This window comes from Phalacrocorax carbo, chromosome 4, assembly GCF_963921805.1.
Source record: "Phalacrocorax carbo chromosome 4, bPhaCar2.1, whole genome shotgun sequence".
Lineage (NCBI taxonomy): Eukaryota > Metazoa > Chordata > Aves > Suliformes > Phalacrocoracidae > Phalacrocorax > Phalacrocorax carbo.
Window position 1 is genome coordinate 5976558 of NC_087516.1, and position 6329 is coordinate 5982886.

A 6329-nucleotide genomic window follows, 5' to 3' on the forward strand; every position below is an offset into this window, starting at 1 on the left:
GGATCGTCACATTAGAGAGCAGGGGAAGGATTTTGACAGCCTTCCCTGAAGAAGAGGAGGAAAAAAGGTATCAGGAAAACAAAATAAATAAATCCTAAATTAATTTGGGCAGGTGTTGCAAGAATTAAGGATGAAGTATATGAAATATATTACTTATAAGTACTTCCTTCTACTACTTCCTTATTTTACTTCGGATTAAAACTGCCTTAAGACTGAGGATATGGCAGGAATGCCTTGAAAAACAGAAAGTAGATAAGTATACAAACTCTTGAACTCCTGGTGCATACCAGGTTTCTTAAACAAAATCACAGATAAAAATATATGGAACAAAACAACCAGTAAATTAATATATAGAGGGATAGCTGGATGTAATGACTCAGTGAAAATTCCAGTGTCAATAAAGTCGATAGCAGTTTTGACATTAACTTCATAGGGACCAACAGCTCGTCTTCAAGTACACATATTTTAGACAGGAATTTTGAGAAAAATGTATGAATTTAAATGAAAAGCTTCTGGTTTGAATTCAAACTCAGTCAAGAGAGACCTACAGTTGGACTAAATAGTTCAGATTTAAATTTCAGCGTTTTTCTTTCTGGATATTTACAAATGTACAAAGGGTGATATAAATGATGTAAGGGCTGTTGGCCTGGGCTATTACTGATTAAATAGCAGATCTGAATTCTTTTACTAGGTTGCTAGTCTTAAATAATTTCTAAATTAAACAATAATTTTTGGTTAGGTTAAACAAGAAATTAAGCAGAAAGAGATCCCCATAACAGCTGGGCTGGGCAGTCCTTTCATTTTTCAGGCCAGTGGCTAAATTCCTGCTAAAGATGTCTTCTTAGCAGAATGACCTTGCAGTAGTTCAGTCTCAAGTCTTGGAGACCAGCTTGAACCAGTGTCTGCTGAGGAGTGTAAAGACACAGCCACTCACCTGGGATGAAAAAAGTTTACTGGAGACCCAAAAAAGTAATGGAAACTTCCTTCTGCCGTGGTTCAGTGCTCCAGCTCCACTGGACTCTCTTTATTGACCTGAAATTACATTTACTATTCCAAGATATTCTAGTATATGTGTGTACAGGGTACTGTTCATCAGGCAGGATGGGGTTCTCAACCTCCATCCTATACACTATGCAAAGCCTACCAGGACAAACGATGGTCAGCGTCCATCATGTGGTGAAACTCTTTACTGAGGATAACTTGGCTGAGAATAGTCTAGCTGGTGAGCAGTACTTCTTTATGGGTTTTAGAGCAATCCACTTGAAAAGTGTCTGATGACTCCTATGCAGATGAAAGTTGTTCAGTGTCCTGGATTTCATCCTTCTGAGGTTTAACCATGAAAGCTAAGCCCTTATTTCAGTATTTTCTGAATTCAGGATATTTTTGTTTGTTTGTTTGTTTTTCTGTGGTACATAAAAGGTTCCTGCTTGTCTGGACATTAATTTGCAACTATTATGTCACTAGTACTAATAATTTTTTCTTTGTAATTAGTAAGTAATAAGAAAGAATCTATATGAGGTTGGCTGGACCAAGATTAAGAAAAGAGTTTCAGGGTTGAAAAAAAGAACTGGTTTATTTCTTGAAAAATGGGTTAGAGTACCTGAGTATTATGTTCTATATTCAGCCAACAACCATGTTTTAGCTGTATAATACATATTTATGTGAGTGGTACAAATCCAATAAATTCTTCCTTTCCTTCTCATTAATAGGCACCACTTTATCACCTGTTTTAATCAAGGCTCTCCCAACATAGAAAGAAGCAGCTCTTTTATTTTGTCTCCATTTCTTTCATTTTCCAATAAAGGGTAAGTTGCTCTTTTCTTTTTCTTTTTTTCTTAAATGTTGAATTTTTTTGTGGTTTTCTGGTTTTAATTTGCCAGTGCAGTACTGTATGTCAGACAATCTTGATAGCCAACTGTTATTTATCATCCTATTGAAATGCTTAATGTTTACAGTTCCATGAAGTAAAATCCAAAAACAATTGTTCTTAGTGATTTTGGTCATTATTATTAAATAAAAAAAAAATAAGAAAGAAAGAAAGAAACACACACAAACTATTATTGCTAAACACACTGTTTAGCAATGTGTCAAGAAAACAAGAGTATAAAGATCTTGAGTATGATTTTGTGATAGAATATTGGACTAAGACAAATTTCACACCTGTTTATGTCCTGTTTTCTGCAGTCATTTGACTCAATGCAAAATCATGTCTCTTCTGTATGAGAAGATGAAGTGGAGTTGATTCAGACGCCCATACAGGGGTGTCTAATGTCATCTTAGATGACACCCTGCCTGACCCAGGCAGATATGGTCCTATCAGAGACCCAGACTGGCAGCCAGAGTCCAGGTTGGATTGACAAAGGGTTCTCAAATGCCATTAGACACCTACATGTAGGCAACTAAAGTACATCTACTTCAGGGAGAGGCAAATACCTTGCTAGGTTCCTTTGTATTGATTTAAAACGCCATTGACTATAACAGCTGCTTACACGCCTAACCTGCATTTAAACTCAGGTGTCTCCAGTTTGAAGCCAAATCCTGCTCAACAACTCCAAAGAAGGAATGAGACCAGTTAATACTCCAAGGGCAAAAGAAGGTAGGTAGTCTTCTATATTTACCAACAGGTATGTAGGATAGGGTTGATATCCACAGTAAATCTCCAAGGTGCCATCAGAGACCATTGCGCACCAATGACCAAGTGCAATAGGTTAAGGCATTCATTAGCCAGCCTAGTGTTTCCTTATTAAAATGAGAAAAAGAGAGAAAAAGGTACAAGTCTACCCAACTGCTGCTATTAAGTATACACATCCTATGTTGTCTACCTTGATATAATTTGCCATCCACAAGAACAGAAACAAATAAAAAGTCTATAGTTTGAAGGTGAAAGGAAGAAATCCAACACTGCAAAGTCTCACCTAAATTATTATTCTGTGTATAAAAACCACTATTGATAAAAGCTACGACTATCCTGCCACCATCTCATTTGCAAACCTGTGCTGGATAATGTATTATAAAAGAAGAGACAGAGGAAATAATGACACTTCCACTTTAAGTATTAAAAAGAGATTTGGGGTTTTTTTTGCTCTTAAGAGTTCAGGCTCTCTTCTTCTGCAATGCAAATAATCCAAAAACTCATAGAAGCACAAGATTAGGTCAGAGCTCTGCTGTTCTATACCCTGGGCAAACACAAATTAAACTTTAGAATTCTTATCATTGCACTGACAAATTAAGGAAAAAACAGATGGGTATAAATAAGGAAAGACCACTAAGCAGATCAAGAATAAAGAGCCCAGGTGCTAAATCTGTGTATGAGCTTAGACACAGCAATGCCAAACCTCACACGCTGATGTGACAGTACCCAGGGCTAGACTTTAAGAAGCTTGAGAAAGTATTTTGGTGACAGCTGAGTTCCTTGCATATAACGTGGAGGGAATGTTAATCTTTAGTCCTGGACACTAAGAAGGATTGGATCCTCTTCAGCACGGTTAGCTAGTCCTTTAATTCCATGTGTGATTTCTCATGCTGTATATGAGGGGGTCTCATCCTAAGGTCTGACTGGAGCTTCCTTTTGACTTTATAACCTCGCATCATTTTTTTTTAATAGTAGTTTTTGGGAAAAAATCTTGGCTTTCTTTTTAACAACAAAAAGTAGCATTTTCACCAAAAAGATGTCTCTTTCCAGTGCTGAAGGTGAGCAAGGGAAAATCTTAACCGAAAAAGCCTGACTAACGGTTTCTGAACTGGCAGCTACATACCAACTTTATTTATTCAACTCTATCATCCTTCTAAGCACTTCACAATCTTTTATTTCTTTTTCTTCATCTTCCGCACGCCCACATTAAATCCATTCTGTATATCATGAAGAGTGGGGAGGCACTGGCACAGGCTGCCCAGAGAGGTGGGGGAGTCACCATCCCTGGAGGTATTTAAAAGGCATGTAGATGTGGCACTTCAGGGCATGGTTTAGGAGGCCTGGGCATGTTGTGTTGACAGTCGGACTTGATGATCCTAGAGGTCTTTCCCAACCTTAATGGTTCTATGGCTCTATGATCATGGGCTTTGTATTGAAAGCCACCTGAGATGACTTACAACTTCTCAAAACAGGACAACAGGTTTTACCTCATAGGTCAGTTCCCTTTCAACACAAATATGAGCATCAGTAGAGGAAGTATCAGGGCCATGGCTACCTGTAGCTGTCCTTTGATAGCCTGTCCCCCCAAGCAGCTGCTTGCTTGTCTGTGCCCAAAGGCTGTTAAGGTGAAATTCTTAATTGTCACTACTCAGCAGTAGTAATTTGTGACTAAGGTCCTGTCCCAGCATTTCTCATTTGAGTAACACCATCGCTAACTTGGAGTAGGAAAGACCTGAGGTGTGTCTAAAGTCCCTTATAAAATTATATTTGGCCACAAGGCACAATACAGTTGCATGTGGGACTTTTGTGGCAAAGTCAGACGTTAGGAGTGGACAGGAAGGCTGCCTTTTGAACACCAGCCATCCCAAATCAGAGGCTTTGCGGATAAGGAAAAGATTTGAGCACAGCAAATCCCTGGGGAGGTGAGGATGTTATTTTTCTCCACACACACCTCGAATTTAGCATTCTTATGTCCATGCTTGAGTTAGTGGTGAAAGAAGAGGAAAAAGCTAAAGTCTGCAGGCTCAGGGAACAAAGTACGTAGCTCTATGTTCTTATTTTCTCATAATTTTCTCTTTTATCTGAACTGAGCGCAGAAAGCTTTCTTCCCTCCTGAGAGGGGGGCAGAAACAGCAAGGGGCAATGCATGCAGGAGGTACATTTCAGTAAGAGGTTACAGAATCAGCAGCAATTTCAAGAGTCTGATGCAGACCAAACCTCCCACAGGGAAGCTTTGGCCTGGGAATATAAAGGAGTTTTTAAAGAGAGAGTGCATGGCTAACAAACAAGATCAAGCATGATAAAGCAAATGTAGAGAGCCAATATGAGCTAGTATGCCTCTTGCAGGCTCAGAGCTTGGTTGAGAAACAAAGAAACTTCAATCAATAGAGCATGAGTGCTGGAGTAGAAGGCACCCTCAGGGTTATATTTTAGGAAAAAGCAATTGCAGAGACTGAAAAGAAAATAAACTCTGATTTCTAAATGCTTATGGGTAGCTGATAGCTCAGAGTTTTAGCAGTTGATTCCATTACTGCCATTTCATGCAAATACTGCAGGTGAATCATTATCATAATCGCCCAGTTTGGAATACAATCATCTGTGTGGGGTTCTATGTGAGAAATATTAATTCTGTTTGCTTGCCTCTGCCAGTGGTGTCAGATGAGAAACTCCACACTATTTTTTTTTATGTGTGATAATAAAATCAATTAGATTCCACAATTGTTCAGAAAAAAAGGAACTTAAATATTTTAAGAGAAGTTGGTCTGAAATAAGGCTAGGAAAACAATTCTCTCCAACTGTAATTTCTTGCTTGACTGCACAACAATTTTCTACAAACTATCTTCTTCTGTAGATTCAGCTGGAATTCAGCCAGGATGGATCTTACTAGGAAAACAGTTACATCCATCTTCAAGACTTGACATCAGCCCTATTCACACATCCTTTGCTTTGTCTACCCAGAAAGTTAACCTGGGTTTACCTGCCTCTGAGCAGCTGGGTGAGGACAGCCCCAAACATGGTAGATCTTCAACAGCTTCTCTTGAGGAACCCTTTTACAGAAATACAACTCTTCTCCACATGGATTAGCCAGGTTGGATGGACTCTAGGGATCATTTTATGTTCCCCTGAAGGAGGGAACATGGGAGAAAAACTGAATGTGGTAGATGGAGAACTGACACAACAAACAAGCAGAATAAAACAACAGCAACAAATGTCCCCACATGTAGCAGGTCAGACTCTTACTTCACCCAACAGGTAGGAATCTTCCATGGAAATAGTTCTTCATTTTTATTTATTACTAGTGCTGGTAAGAGTTATTTTGCCATAGGATATTTCAGTTTTTCACTATTTTTCCCTCTTTCAAGCTCTTTTTTCCTAGAGAAACCTTAAGGGATGAGGCTTTGAGCACCGCAGTCTCCCTCCTGAAAGAGAGTAATATATTGACTTAGTAGCCCTTTTTTCTTTCTTTCTTTTTCCTTATAGGAGTCTTAACAAGGTAGATGAATTGGTTCTATTTAAAACCTTTTTATTTCTAACCATATTATTTTCAATTAAACTTAACAGAGAGATGTCTCTGGACTGCAATCTAAATGCATCAATACTCATTTATGAGTTACACAGGTGAAAAAAACCACATTTTTCTTTAAATGAGACATATTCTCTGTCACAGTGTCAAAAAACCCCACATAGTTTCTTCTAA